The sequence below is a fragment of the Balaenoptera borealis genome (assembly GCF_965194805.1).
Source record: "Balaenoptera borealis genome assembly, chromosome: 5".
NCBI lineage: Eukaryota > Metazoa > Chordata > Mammalia > Artiodactyla > Balaenopteridae > Balaenoptera > Balaenoptera borealis.
In genome coordinates, this window is record NC_138862.1 from 11351650 (window position 1) to 11368314 (window position 16665).

Genomic DNA, 16665 nt, shown 5'->3' on the forward strand with positions numbered 1-16665 from the left:
CTAAGCCATATTCCGCTCCGTGATGAATGCTTAGACTGGTCTAACCCCTAACTTCCCTAGAACAGCTGGCAGGTAAGCTAGAGAGAAAAGATGTTGGGCCCACAGGAGAGGCAGCAGGAAGACGCCAAACACTAGCTCAAGGCCGAGTTCTCAGCTCTTTCTGCCCCTCAGATCCTTCAAAAGCCACTGCCAACAGTCCCCATCTCACTGGATACCATAGCAGTCTGTGGACAGATTTAAGATTTTTCCAATTTAAACAAAAAACATCCAGAGACCAGCACCTAGTAAAGACTGGAAAAGGAAACAAAAACAAAAACAGATCAAATTAGTTTACAGAAAAATATAAAATACTATAATACAATGCAGCCAAATTTTACATCCTAGTCATTAAGAGAGACTGTCACAGCCTTTTAGGAGATGAAGTGTGCAATTCTTAAAAAATGGTTCCAAATAAAATATACAAGTTTTGCATATTTTTTCTCACTCTTTTAAAAAAGTAAACATTTCTACAACAAAAATATAACGAACACTATCCAGAGTTCCTTTATTGTTAGAAAGAATATACATGGAAAAATTTTTTCTCCAGCTAAAACGAAATTTTTTAATTTATGTTTTTATATTTCTAGGACTAAGCTGGTTCATGGTTCAGATAAATCCCTTAAGTGAGAAATGTGGGACAAGTAATAAAGTAGGTATAGTAATGATAAGTATGTGGGTTGGCTCCTTGGTAGTGCATTTTTAAGAAAACGATTATTTCTGTAATGAGAGTAATAAACGTAGAATGTATAAAGAAATGATCCCCTAGTTATGATGGCCAGTGTAAGAAATTGAGCTGATTTCAATCAAACACAAGGGTGTTGTGAAACAGAGAGACCCTCCCCAACAGGAGGGCGCTTCTGTCTCAGAAAGCAGTGTTTTGTTGATAGTTCCGCACAAAATTAAAATACAATCTTGGTACATGAAAGTACTATTTCATTTACTTGGATGAATTAAATTACAATTAAAGAATTAATCCAAATAAAGAAGTGTACACAAATATTTGCTGTGTTTGAACTATAAAGAGTAAAATAGGTAAGACCAAATTTAAATCAGCTATTAAACCCCTTCAGGTAATATAATCAAAACGTAATTAGTTATGACCAAATCTAACATCTCTCTTCTATTATCTAGGGAGAACATATAGTTTATCTTCCAAGCTAGGAAGCTATTCTGGGACATTGTGTAAAATCCAGGATGTATGGTCACTCTTAAAAGAAAGTCATCTGCCATAAAAACCAAACAAAGAACAAGAAAAACAAACCTTAAAGCCATCACGGCTGCAAGTCATAATAAACTCAATGAGGCTCGTGAACTACCAAAGAGTAGAACAAAGTGACCCTCAACGTGACCAAAACACAATCGTTTTAGCTTTGGGGTCGATTTAAAAACCAAACATTCAAAAGGACAATCTGAATAGGCAGAGCCCACTACTGTCAATAGTAGGCTTGCCAAGTCTTGCTCATTTTCTGATTCGATGGAAAATATTCCCTTTACTAACTAGTAATTTAAGGGGTACAGAACACACCGACACGTCTGAAAACTTACATGTGTAGGTGGCATGGTCAAGAAAGCAGACGAGCTTTGAAGGGCTGGGGGTCCAAGCTCTGTCACTTCCTAACTGCAGGATCTTAGGCAAGTAATCTCTGTGAGCCTCAACTGTCTCTCTGTAAAATGAAGGCACCACGCAGCTCCTAATGGTTTAATAAGGAGTAAGTAACACCTAGAAAGTGTGTTGCCTAGTGCAACAGGCAGGTGCTCAGTAAACGTCACTTCACTGTCTACAACTTGCATAGACTGGAAGTGGTGATATCGACTCCTTTCAAATTAAACTATCAACGATACCCCAGGTGTTTTAGGAGCCTCATAGAAGTTATTTATAGATAAAAAGAACTAAATAAAATAATGTATTAAATATGCAGTTCTGTCACAAATATTTTAAACAGGCTCCCAACCAACTCAACTATTAGCTCCTATCTACATCACTTCATTCAAGTTAAATACAAAAAAACTCACTAAATTTATATAAAATTCTACTTACAGACTTTTCAGACACATTTTCACTTTTGTTATCTTGATTCAAAGTCCAACAAAGCAAACTCCTCTAGTGGAATAGGTTACTGGCGCTTGGTATATACATACTCATAACAGGGCCTTCCTCAACCCTTGCTTAACTTTAAAAATGTAGAGCTTGGCTATGATAGCAGTTTATCAGTGACACCGAAAGGAAAATGAGTGTTTCTAATACAACAGATATGAATTCCAGCCAATTTTAAATTACAAGTGGAGCTGAAGACATGTAATCATATAATAGTCCCTAAAACATTTAAGGAGCTTGCCCTTAAATTTCTTTGGCAAAACATTTCTACTATACCTACAATCTTGCTGTTCAAGTTTTTGGAAGTATGCAAGAAATGTATGAAACCGTGATTGAACTCAAATGGCATTCAAACTATATTCTGAGGGTTCCTAGATGGGACACGGGGGTGTCCCATCACAGGGGTGGGAGGTGAGGCAGAGTGAACAGGGATTTAAGCCCCCCTCCAGCAACCTTCTACCAACCAGAATGGCTCTACTTTTAGCAAATTATTGGGGGGTGGGGGGTTAGGAGGGATGGTTTCCCGTGTAAGTAATCCATTTCTTCAAATAAAATCTTATTCACCTAGAAAAGTTCATAAATCACCAGATTTATCATTTCATCCATATACACACATCCCCCAAAATACAGTCATTTTAATTTGCTTCTACGAATGTAGAAGTGTGGCTCACCAGGGGTCTTTTGGGTTTTGTTTGTTTTTCGAAAGAAGTCTCAGCAATGAAGACCTTTTGGGTATGGGGGTAAATTTGAAACTACTACTGGTTTCAACCTTTATGTGGATGATACCAGAACATGTGTATGGAGCAAACTCCAATAATCTATATTTTTTGAGAGAAATGAAAATGTAAAGTAACGGAGTAGTAGCGCCTATGATACCATATCATGTAATCCCAATGACTAAGCATTCTGTGTTACCTTTTAATGGGAAGAATTCAAAAGGCTCAGCACTATTTGCTTGCAAACGACTAGTTATCATAAATGAGTTATAAATAATGGAGATAAAAAATAAATACCTGGCACTAAGTCTTAACACCTTGTAGGTACTGTGCCTAGAGTGCTGTATGCATTACTTTAATCCTCACAACAATTATAAGATAAGTACAATTATTATGATCATTTTACACACAAGAAAACTGAAACCAATGAGGTAGTATAACACTCCAGGATACAGTTATTTGTGTTTACATCTGGATTTGCACTCCCATCTAGGTTTAAATTGCTTCTTCCCTTAATCACTGTGCAACACTATCTTTAATGAAAAGGACATTTATTAATAGAAACAAACAATATTAATAAAAGATCATTCAATATCACCCATGTTTAAAAATTTTGAGTTTGCAGAGAAAACAACTGAGATGTATATATAACAAATGTTAACGAAAGAGACTGCAAAGAGTGTAGAGGATAAAATCCAACTGAAGTATTTATGTATGATCATTCGTGATGAATATATGTATGAAGAAAATGAAGAGATTCAAAACAAAAGAAGTCCCAGGCACAGGCTTCTTATGTAAGTAAAAACACACAGAGCAGGAAATTCGGCTAGATGATCAAGGCTCAACCAGCTTCTCATTCTCCAAGCCCAAGGCTTTTGCCTCCATTCTCTTTTTCAGTGTTAGAATTAAAAAATTAAGTCTCAAAGTCTATTCTACATCTGACCTTGTTACCACAGGCTATATGAATCTCAGCCTTCCCTCATCTGCTAACTCTTACATCCTTAAGACATTAGGTTAAGAGAATTGGCTATATGATCTATAGATATGAGTTCTCATAGCAAAATCTATGGATCACTGTCCTTACCGAATGAAGTGTTTGTAACCACCTATCCTTTTCCTTGGGAGTATGAATAATTTGGCTCACCCCCTTAAAGCTGTTCCACTCTCAATCTTCCTCACCTCAGAGAATGGTGACTCCATCCTTACTATTGCTCAAGCCCAAATTATCAGTCATCACTGAGGGCTTGCTCACTTTCTCTCTCAACCCACTCATAATCAATCCATTAGCAAAATCTGTTAGCTTTCTCTCAAAAAATATATCCAGAATCAGACCACTCAGAATCTCAACCACTAGCACCCTGATCCAAATCACCATTCCATCTCATCCGGTTAACTGCCCTAGCCTCTTAACCTGTCTCCAAGCTCTGGCCCTTGGCCCACAACAGGGCATTAACACAGCAAGCAGTCACCTCTTTACTCACAATGCACAATGTACCAAACATGCCTCGGGACCTTGACACTGGCTGTCCCCTATGCAGGACACACTCTGCACCCCCAGATTTTCACAAGACTTGCTCTCCTCTCATTGTCTTTGCTCAAAAGTAACTTCCTAACCATCTCAGTCTCTCCTTATCCTGCTTTATTTTTTTCCACAGGACTCAACACCTTCTAACATACTATACAACTTCCTCATATTTACTGTCACCTCACTACCAAAATGTAAATTCCATGAGGGCAGAGACTCTAGTCTCTGATGCTCACTGATGTGGTCTGTGTCTAGAACACTATCTTGCACACTGCAGGTGCTCAAATGTTTAAATAAATGAATCAAATATTAATGACTAAACACCTGATCAAGAGTGTTAAACTTCCAACACTCTATACAATTATCAACAGTGGGGTTTTTTTAAAGCAGAAAGAGAAGGCAGATTAAAAGGCCAAGAAGAAGTAAAGCACTTCCTCCCCTACCAAAGTGATCTGCAATCTCAAACAGCTCTAGTTGAGTGTAGAATGACAACAAGACAAATCAGACTAGGCAAGCATGCTGCCCTTTGTTCAGATAAAAAACTCAAAGGGCCATGACATAGTGAAAACCTGTACCTGGAGCCACCATCCCATACTACCTCCCTCCCTCCCTCCCTTCACTGTACTAACCCCATTTCAGAATGCGTTCCAGATTCTACCTCTTCAATTGTCAGTATCCATTTCACAGCGCGCAGTGATACACGCCTCGTGTGTCATGGGTGTTTCCATGCAGTCACAAAGGACAGCCTGGTGTGCGCAAGCAGCACTTCCCTCAGCTCACTCTCCACAAGTATGTCAACGCATGAAGAACCTCTCCCATCTCTGCCTCTCCATTACACTTGAAGAATTAAATGAAAAAGTGACTTTAATAACTAGCGCTTACCCCAACATTAGTGCCAGGCACCATTTTTAAGCTATATGTACCGGACCATTTAATCCTCACAAAATCCCCAAGAGGTATAGGCATAATTACCCCCAAATTTACATATGAGAAAATTGAGGACATATTACAGAATTACTAAGGAAGTCCAGAACCATCCTTTGTGAAGTAAAGATGAAGAATGTATCCTTTTACAACTCTCCCCAGGAAGGTATACATAAAAAAGTAGAAATAAACACAGGTCAGAAAAAAATCTGCTCATCGATACAGAAGGAATGATGCAATCTGAGAATCACCTTTCGTAATCCCTAATGAAATAATGTCCCTAGGAAATGACTGCAATGGATGCTAGAACCCTTAGGTGAAAGAAAGTTTGATGGGAACTTCAGAATGGATGCTTGAGGCTGTCAACATCTACACCCATCAAGAATTAATCTTATCTCTAAAGGCAGACATGAATGCTATACCCAGGAACACTTGCAAAAACATCAAGTAAATACAACCTGTGGACGTTGCTTGGATTCAGATTCAAGCAAATCAACTGTAGAGAAACAACTGAGACAATTCAGGGCATTTGAATATGGATATTAGATGTTAAGGAATTGTAGTGAGGTGGCATAAAGGCACTGTGGTTTTTTGTTTTTGTTTTTTAAGCCCTTACCTTTTAGATACATGATAAATATTTACAGGAGAAATTTTATATCTGCATTTGCTTTAAAGTACTCCAGCAATAACTGATTCTGAATCATCAATAAATGCTAAATCCAGTGGAAGACTGCTGGAGAAAAGAATACTGAGTCTCAATCAAGTTTGTCACTCCATAAATCACTTAACAATTACTAAAGGGAAAAAGGTACATTTATAATGAAGCAATCTGGTGGATATCACCTAAACCAAATAATTGTTTGACATCCCCAACAGTGGGACAAACTGACATCCCTATGTAACATTCCTGCCAACAATGTTTAACCTATCTCTAATCATGAGAAAGCAGATAGACAAATTCAAATTGAGGGATTCTCCAGACCAGAGGGCCTGGACTCTCCAAAGTGACACTGTCCTTAATGACAAAGGCTTGAGAACTGCTCTAGCTCACGAAGACTAAACACCAACCAAATACATGAGCCTTGACTGAATACTGGACTGAAGAACTAAAGGATAACACTGGAATAACAAGGTAAATTAGAACACAAATTGAACATTCTATAATTGTACTGTATTGATGTCAAATCTGAGTGTAATGGTCATGCTATGGTTAGGAAGAAAGTTCTTATTCCTAAGAAAGGCATGTCAACAATGCCTGCAACTCTCAAATGATAAAAAAAGAGCCAATACAGCAAATTAGTGATCTAGGTGAAAAGCATACAGGTGTTAACTGAATGGTTCTTATACCGGTAACTCTTCTAAAGGTTTAAAATTTTAAGATAAAGTTAAGAAAATATAAAATACTCCAGCAAAAAAAATAAATAAATAAAGGGAAGGGGTGGTAGAGATAAAGCAAGAGTGGCAAATGGTGATAACTGCTGAAGCTGGGTGATGGATACAATACGGAGATTCGTTAAACGAGTCACCTTTACATATGCTCGAGTCCACATCTTAATTCTCACTTCTATAAAATGGGAAAAACATGTACCTCAAGCCAACTTCATCAAGATAGATTACTAGATAAAAGTCCTGTGGAAAAAAAGTTAGCATTAAACTGTCATATGCTGTCAATTCTTTCAGCAAAGGCTTGAAGACGACCTATAAAATAAAAGCCTGCTGAATTGAATGCCACATTAATATAACCACTCCAAGACCTCTGCACTCATCCCTGCTCTTCTGCCCGCAGTTAATGGCCATGGCTCGCTCCCTCACTGAAGTCTCAGCCTTGCCTGAGCACTATAATGAAAATATAAGGCCACATTTGTCCCCTTATCCTGCTGTTTCTCTTCACAGCATTTGCTAGTTTGTCTCCCTCATTAGAATGTAAGCCTTATGAAAGCTGGAACTTTGTCCTACAGTTTACCACTCTATTTCCCAAACACATGGTAGTGCTGGCACCTACTAGGCACTCAAAACAGATACAAAATACTTCCTTCAGTCTAAGGGGACTTTATAGCTCTAATACAGTACAGTGTACACTGTTTTCTACAGATGCAGTGATCAAAAGTATAGCTTCTAGTTTGAGACTGCCTTTAGGATCCTGACTTGGCCCCTTGCTGAGCTGTGTGGTCCCGCGTACCTTTCTGCTTCAGTTTTTTCATGTGTAAAATGGAGATCACACTATCTAACCCTTAAGATGGCTGAATATTCAAGGGGTGGAGGGAATACACACACACACATATATGTAACACACACACACACACACACACACACACACACCCTGCTTAAACCAGCCACTAAGAATTAGGTATTACAAACCATAAGATTTACAGATGTCAGACAGACATCCAACCAGGTCAACTTGGTGGTTTACCGTCATGTTTTCTATTCTCATCCTACTTGGTTCCAATTTTATGTTCCTAGAAGAACAGAGGCCAAGAAGTTTCTCATTTTTCCATGAGACTGAGGCCAGAAAATGTAAACACAAGAGTCTTCCTGGTAGACCAGATTCTAATTCTCCCAGGAGGCCAAGTCATAAAATAGAAGATCCTGAAATTGGGATGTTTCCTCAGGCAGATACTTTTGGTTAGAAAATTTTAAAACCTTCCAATCTTCTCCAAGGTTTGGGGAATACAGGATTTTCAAGAAGTAAACAATAGGACCATAAACAGGATAACTTTAACAGAATTTGGAAGGACTGGAAGAAATTATGCCCTGAACTGAACCTAAGAAGTGAATCTAAAACTGAGGCACGGTTTTGTAGATTACAAATGCAGCTGGATTTTTCTCTTACATTTCAAAGACAGAACTAGTAGACTGGTATAAAAATCCAGAAAAATAAGATCAGAAGTGCTTTCCTTGGATGTCAGAAGGTAGGAGATCTTGAAATTATAAGTAGCTTCCAATTATTTCATCCTAATCAGATAAAATATTTAATAAAGGAAATGATATTAGAAGGAATTTCTTTTCTTCACTTTAATCTTCTCAAACTGAATTTGCACAAAGTCCTGGCCCTCAGTCTATACATAGGAATGGCATTCCTGAGACCAATCATGCTACTAGAGTCTGCTAGACTAAAGATCATCCCTGATGGAAACTCGGTGTCTAAGGTTTTCAAGGTAGTATACTTCACAAAACTGCTTTCTCATGTAACTGTCAACAAAACAGAAGGCAAGCAGTATACCAGCACAAAAGAATGACAATCAAAACAACCTACTACTGGGTCATATATTTACTTAATAATGGTTGAAGCAGTTTTTTTAAAAGGACACTTAAGTACACCTTCCCTGCAACATACGCCTGGCAAAGATCTTACCCCCAAAATCCGCTTTTTACTCAGCAGCAGAAACTCACCTTGAATCCGAATCAAAACCAGTACTGAACAATGTCTTATATTCATAATTCGCACACAGGACACCTGAACAACTGAAAACAGGACAGGTATCTGGGACTTTGGTCCTCCATCCTTCTAATACAAGCAAAGACTACACATGGGTTCCCACATGAGGACCTTCCCAGCACCTGAAATCCAAGCTCAGCTATGACCTGACCACCACACAGTCAATGTGTTCTCATACTGAAGTACATCCACAGCAATCTGGCTGTTATAGCTGCACTTGGGTTTCTACACCTGACAAAATTAAAGCATTGTAATAGGCAAGGTAGGTGTCAAGGAGACACTGAAGTCTAAACAAAGACAAAACCAGGAATTTTTTTTTTTTTTTGGCCGCGCCACATGGCTTGTGGGATCTTACTTAGTTCCCCGACCAGGGATCGAATCCGCGCCCTCAGCAGTGAAAGCACAGAGTCCTAACCACTGGACCGCCAGGGGATTCAAAACCAGGAATTCTTGATGCTAGGACAGAAGCAGGGAAATGCCACTTTATGAGCACTGAGAGCTCCAGGTCGAGGTTTTAAGTCCCTACCTTCACTTGCAATTCCATTTTTAAGCTCTCATCCACATCAACCTCTACTGAAATGTTCCCAAAGTGGGTAAGGATTCCCTTAACTAGGGCACTGTAATCATAATAAAAATGATGGGGGAGAGGGATGGGAACAAATCAACTGTACCCTGGACTTGAAAGGCAGGGAAGAACAAACTGGACCTGAGTTTATTTGCAATCTGCTGTTATGTATCTGGAGTGGGAGTGGGGAAGTAACAAAGACAAAAAGGGAAAGTCAGTCAAGGTAATGACTTGGCTTCCATTCCATGGAAACATGAAGCCTGGCCAAAAATTATAATATTGTATCATCCTCTTGTTCTATCCTCTGACTAGAAGAGCACCTAATTTCTTTCATAGTAATACTATATTCCAAGGATCATGTGTCATATAAGCTAATGTGAATTTCATAGATATACCCTGAGCAAAAAAATGTCATTTTCTAGATAAAGCAGTCTTTTCCAGGAAGCAGTATTTGAAACCTGTAAGACTTTAGTACAGTGGGTGTAAACCAAACTGTACTAAGGCATGCTTAAAATAACCAATCACCCAGACATCTAAAGAAGAAGTAGACTATGAATACCAATCGCTGACAGTCCACACTAAGTCAATACCTCAGCCTCTGGGCAACTCTCTGAAGTCTGTACGTACACTTAGCCTAAATGGGCATACATAATCCACGAGTCCAGAACTAGAAACTGATACTACTTTTAAGACATGAACATGTTTGCCATTTACTAATTATTAGTCCTACTGTAAATCAATGACCAATTAACAAGATGGGTTCTGTCAATGTGTGAGCAGCAAATTTTGTAACCTAAATGCTAAAAGAGTTCTAAAGGCAATTAAGGATGTCTTTAAAGAACATCTAAAGCCCATCATCTAAATCAGAAATTACAAGATGGTAGCCATACCTGAGCAACAGATACATTTCCTTAGGTCCATGGTGCTTAAATATTTTTAGTTGTGACATCTTAAAAATCAGACTTCCTGTAAAATCTAGATTTCTGGCTAAGAATAGGATAGAAAAGGACAAGCTGGCAAAACCTGGCCCACACTCCCCATGGCAATAATAGACTGTAGTGGTAAGCACCAGCACCACCAGCATGTGTGCACACACACACGTACACACACACACACACACACACACCCCTACCTTCCCCCCACCCCTAGCAGCTCTACCATTTTACCACAGGCCCACTTAACCCCTTTCAGTCTTGAATTACAACACTCCAAACTATGACAAAATAAGGCTGATTCATACTTACCCAGTTTTTAAAACACCGTAGTCAAAAGAATTCAACATATAACCTTTCTATTTCTTAGGCAACTTTGTTAAACAGCTTTCATTAACTCGTGAATATATTTACACTTCACATTGCCATCTCCAAACACAATGAAAATGATTTCAAAGTTAGCAGCATTACTATTCGATCTTCTTGGTCACATTCTTGTTTCTTCATCCACTATTATACACTCACACACACACATATTTCTCTACCCTGCTTCATACAGTACCCAATACCCTACATCATCCAATATTTCATTATGCAGCTTCAGAGTAAAATAATCAGGTAGAAAAAAAGTCACAAATTAAGTCTGAAACAAAGTTGGACTTAAAAAACTGACAGTTAAGTATACATCAATACAAAATGTGCATTCTCTTGTAAATGGTCTTATTTTTGACTTGGATCACAGGTACCCCTGGCTTACAAGACAATTATTTAAAAATCAATCAAGCGTGTTAATGAATGTTAACATGTTAATGTTAATGAAACATATACATTCCAGCAACATATGCTATGATGTTTAAAAAATAAAATAATACTGTTGTATTTTAATTCCTTTACAAGAAAAAAAATCTGTACCAATAGGAGTGGAAAAAAATCTCTCAAAATCAACAATTAAAAGGAAAGATGTAGTTTTATAATACATTGCTCCATCAAAAATGAAAAGTAAAATACTAACTGAAGATATCACGGAGCAGCAGAAATCAATTAGGCTATGATCTATCTGCTCCATGTGTTGATTTTACTGAAAAAGGGTCATCCCTAAAGATTTAGCAATATGCAATTAGCAATCAAACATTTACTGAAGATTAAAATACTAAGTTTTCCCTCCACCTGCCTCAAATCACCTTGACACTTAGTCTATCTAAAGTAATTCTTTTAGATTTTTCCCTGTTCTTCACTTTTCCCAGACTTCTCACTTAAAAAACACATTAAACCTAAGTACTAGTTATACAAGGTCAGATGAGAGAGATGAACACAAAGCCCAGTTGCACACAGTTTAGTTCTTGATGAGGAATCCCACTGCACTCAGCCTGGCAAAGGCCAGTAGCTGCTGAATAAACGCTGCACATCTGTCTGACAGACAGGCCGTTCCAAGCAGTGGAGTTCATTCATGGGCTCCCTCACACACACATTCTACGTTTCACGGATGCAGAAGCTAGACCTTGCTTAATTAGCATGCAAGCTATTATGCAGTATGGCTCATGTTCACTAATACAAAAATTTCTGAGCAAATACTATATTCCAGGTTTGATTCAGTCTTGGATTCTGGTAGCTCACACATAAAAAAATTTATCTTTTGGAGTCTCTTCATTAAGAAAGTGGGAATAATGGAAAACTACACAATAAAGTTTGATAACTTGCCTGAGATCACAAAACTACTTTAATGACACACTGAACACCTACTACCTCTAAGGTCGTGTTACCATCTTATCTTCAAAGACTCTCCAACTGAGGGATCACTCCCATCCTACAGACAGAAATGAGGATCCAAGAGGGTTAAGACTCCTAGGATGTAGGTGCCAGGAATCAAAACGAGGTTCATTGTTTCTAAAGCTCTTTCTGCTGTCCCAGTGTCAGTTCTTTGTTTATTCCAACATAACACAACCAGGATCTTCATTTCGGATCTTAATTTCTTCCATTCATTTAGAAAACAAAAATCGGAGCACTTATTGAAGCAAAAGCCTTTGTATCCAAAACAATCATATACAAAAGTAGTAAGTAAAAAAGGGATTAAAGCTAAAATAGGAAATCAAAAAATCATACATACATAACAAACATTTTATCTACATTTAACACATGAATGTATTTGTCAATCTTAACATGGGGTCAAGCACTTGGAGAACGGGATTAATGATGTGGTGCTCCTTGCTGACCGAAGTTCCTGCTGCTTGATCTAAACTGTATCTATAAATGCATCATCTACAATCTCCATTCCAGTTTCATTAAAGTGGAAAGCTTTAAGAAATCTTGTAAAGCAGTCTACATACAGAATCATCCTGGATTATTGTTATTCTTTCTCCAAAACTTTGTTATTACAGCCATATCTAATTCTACACCCGTTATTTTAGTGACTCACCTTTATCAAGTTTTTCCAAAGAATCCAACTTGGTTTTCAGGAAAAAAAAAAAAGTTTGCACTCATTTCATCGGTTTACATATTTAAATTATTATAAAAGCAAGATTACCTGCCATGAAATAGTCTTCGAAATCAACACAACTTCTGATAAGCATACAACTCTCTCAGTGCAAAGTGCACTGACTTGAAAGCAACTTACTAGCACAAGAGGTCAGCATGCTATCTCACATTCAAGAACTGTTTTAGACAGATAGAAGAGGAATCCCCATAAGGCAGCTAAGTGAATATCAACCTTGTGTGCAAAGCAGAGCAGAGGACAGAAATGAAACAGACCTGACCCTCAAGAACATGTAACCTACCAAAGGAGGTATGAAACATTCACCAATTAACTGTAATACTAAGTAGAAAGTGGTCCATGTGATAAGACACGGAAACACACCATGCAAGTCCAAAGGAAATATTATACTCATACAGTGCAGGTCCTCAATATTTGTTTCATGTACCAGATGAGTTAAAATGAACTTGAAGCATGTCTTCATGGAGATGATGGGGTAATACAGGAGGGCATTACAAGAAAAGCAGTGTGACACAGGCACCAAAGGAAATAAAAGGGAATGGTATTTATAGGGATCTACAGCAATTCTCTTTACTCAGTACTATACGAAATGGAGAATGAAAGAAATTGAGAGATGAGGTTAAAAAAAAAGATTGGAGTCATATCACAGGTGGCCTTGGATGCCAGACTTCATTAGGAGTATCTTTGAAAAAGAGCACATTTCTGAATGTGCTGTAATTTGGCAATGGTGTTGACACAATCAACTGATATGGGACGGTAATGATGTAATCAAAAAGACATCATTATACAATGCTTTGTAACAATGGTTTGTGTTATTTTCTTTAAAATGCATCCCAATTTAATTCTTTCAAAGTATCTCAAGAACTTATATTCTTGCACTCCAAAAAGCATATTTACAGGCATTGATTATCCTCCCCCCCAGCAATATGTTAGAGAGACCACCTAAGAAACTGCAAGAATCCAAGCAAGAAACATAAGTAGTTCAGCTAGGGCAGAGAAGAGACTATATGGGATTGAGACTGATGGAACAAAGAGTTGGATTGGTTCAGCCACATGTGACAGAAAACAGAAGCCACAAACAGAAATAAGTTAGACAAGTTTTGGGGTAGGCAACTCATTAAGTTTGAATCACACTGAGTTTGCAGAGCCAAGGGAACATCCAGGAGGCTATAACCAGCACAGAAGAGTACAAAATACCAGAGTTCTTGGCTTGTTACCAAAAAAAAGGCAAACCATATGAAGGTTAAACCACATGAAAGCAAAGGTACAGTATATAGAGGGAAAGGAAGGAATCAAAGCAGAAATCTCAGAAAACAGCACCATAAGAAGCTAAGAGAAATGGTGAACCTAGGAAATTATGTGTAAATAAGGGGTCAGCAAATTTTTTTTGTAAAGGACCAGATAATAAATATAAACAAATGAATAGAGTTATGTTCCAAAACACCTGCATTTATGGACTCTGATATTTGAACTTCATATAACTTTCATAAAATACTCTTAATTTTTTCCCAACTATTTAAAAATGTAAAATCCTTCCTTAAGCTCACAGGCCATACAAATGCAGGTGACAGGTTGGATTTGGCCTGTGAACCATATAGTTTGCCAACTCCTGCTCTAAGTACAACAAGGATAACAGGACTGGATTAACTGTCTTTTTCTGAACTTCTGAGGGTAGTTTTTCCTTTAGATAAATTGATAACTTACCAGACATTCATTAAATTTGAATGATTTCTTTAAATCTGACCAATTCCTTAAATGTGATTCCCCTAAGAAATTAACTACATGTGTTGGTAACATTCCTTGTTGGTTTAGAACTGCCTTCCACTAAAAAGATGTATTCCTCATCTTCAACAGATAAATTCTACCTGAACTACAAATACAGTGAAGGTACCAGATGAAAAACATTACTTCAGAATTTCCTCAATGCTTTCCCACTTAGTTTTCTTTAAAGTGATTTTATAATCTAAAGGTGAGAAGATTCAATAGCAGTCTGCATATGAAACATGTAGATTCTAAAAAGCAACAAACAGCTGTACTGAATGTGTGAGTCACGAATAACAAAGAATTTAGTGCAGAATGTCAAACTTCTGACAAGCAGTCTTCATACATACAAACCATGTCTGGTGAGGAAGGATTCCTTACCCCCAAGCCACTCCTTGTACCTTAGCTGTAAGCTCAGGGGCAGGAACAGGACTCCTTCTTCAATCACTTGCTGCGGCAATAAGCTGTAACCCAAGAAAACTTTAGTACCAAGTGAAAGTACAACATTGCCCAAAAGGCTCAAGTCTTTCATTACTGGATAACTATTTTAAGTTGTCTGATTTCAAGTAGACAAAACACAAAGGGTGATTATTAAAGATAAAAGCTACAAGCTAAGCTGTTAAGGGAGGGCTCACAGAAGGAAAAAGAGACTAACTTAGCCATCTGACAACTAGAACAAATATGTTTCCATTTGAACTTCTGTCTGCCACCAACTGACAGCAAAAGTATCACTAGCTCCTAGTTATCAAATGTTGCCAAGCAAGCCAAGCTACAATGACCTAAGGTTGGCCAGTTCCATACTTGAGTTCATTATTAGACCCTATGCCTCCAGAAAGTATCTAAAATGCAAACATTTTGTAGCAATTACTTTCACAAGATCCTAAACCTGGGATACAACTCTAGAGTACACAATTTTTGCCAGGTTTTCTAACTGAAAAGGCTTGACTGAGGAGAAATAGAAGAGACTCTTCACTGCATTATCAGAAAACCTACTGCTTTGTACAGTTTTAGGAATATCACTACACTTCTATTTCTAAACTTATAAAACCCAGGTCATAAATTAAACTCAGTACATCGTAAAACTCTTTACTTACAAATAACTATTTCAATGTTATCGTAAAATTTAAAATATAATCTGATTTTCAATGAAATTAAAAATGAAGGATAGTAAACATAAAATAACTTGCGAAATCTCTTTTAATGAAAAAGAATTTGATTTCCAAAGTAGCTATCTACTTTTATTCCTATTTGAAAAATTATGCAAGAGGATATATAAATGCTATTTTATTGTACACACCTATATTCACTTAGAATTAAACTAATTATTATTTAAACCATTAACCTTTAATTCCTAAAAATTCCTAAGTAGCAATGAGAAGACTTCAGGAAAAAATATTTTCCCAGGGCTTTCACAACTCTAAATATGCCAATTGTGATCATCCTCTGGGCAAATGTGCTAAGACATGATAAAGTGTTCCTAAACTAAGTAACCAAAATATATAAATGTCCTGCATAGATCTTTTTTTAACCTCAAAATTCCTCTTCCTGAGCCTATCCCAAACGTAAAATTTTCTACGAAGTTCACACAGCTTTTCAACACAGTATGTGGCTTTAAAATTCAAAAATTGTCAATTCAATCTATCTTTTACCTAGCTGAAATGAAATACCAATGTGTTAAATCAAATTTCAAAGTGAAATCAAAGGACAAAAGCCATTTCTCAAACTCTCAGGGGACCTCAGAAATCAGTGTCATGTATCTCACCTACCAAATGCATGAGCCCTCCTCCTCTACCTACCTAAACATTCCCACTGCAAGAGGTCAGGGCAGAGGTGGAGAGAAAACTCACCATCTCACAGGCAATTCGTTACTTTTTCAGTTGTTAGAAAAGGTTTTCCATATGCTGAATTGAGACTGCCTGGAACCCTGCAGCTTGTGATCTTTCCTCTACAGCTATGTCCTTCCATACTACAGCCTTGAAAACCGTGTTTGCCAGAAAGGAATAAAACTCTTACGATGCTGACCTATGACAAGACTTTTCAATACCTTTTTATTCTGGAGGCACTTCTACCTAACGATCTACAACTGGTCTAAGCAACCACCTTTTCAAATGGCTTTAGTCATCACCTTTAAAAGTCTGGTTTCACAACATCCATTACTCTACCGCATCAACTTTCAGGAAT

At 37.6% G+C, this 16665-nt stretch overlaps 2 protein-coding genes across 7 annotated transcripts in view; both read right to left on the reverse strand.

The window, feature by feature from the left end:
- The window catches only part of MRPS6 (mitochondrial ribosomal protein S6), a 64045-nt gene that overhangs the window by 44343 nt on the left and 3037 nt on the right, over nt 1–16665 (reverse strand). The gene's annotated exons all lie outside the window — the stretch shown is intronic.
- SLC5A3 (solute carrier family 5 member 3) overlaps nt 1–16665 on the reverse strand; it is a 35856-nt gene that overhangs the window by 13903 nt on the left and 5288 nt on the right. Inside the window, exons 1-2 of one of the 6 annotated variants that reach the window (XM_082395056.1) lie at nt 1585–14838; nt 1–291 (exon numbers count right to left, since the gene is read on the reverse strand). The exons of 3 other annotated variants lie outside the window; for them this stretch is intronic. The gene's annotated coding sequence lies outside the window, so the exon portion shown is untranslated. Of the gene's footprint in view, nt 14839–14865; nt 14949–16665 lie in introns of those variants that run through there. 2 more of the 6 variants (XM_082395057.1, XM_082395055.1) reach the window with 2 other exon arrangements.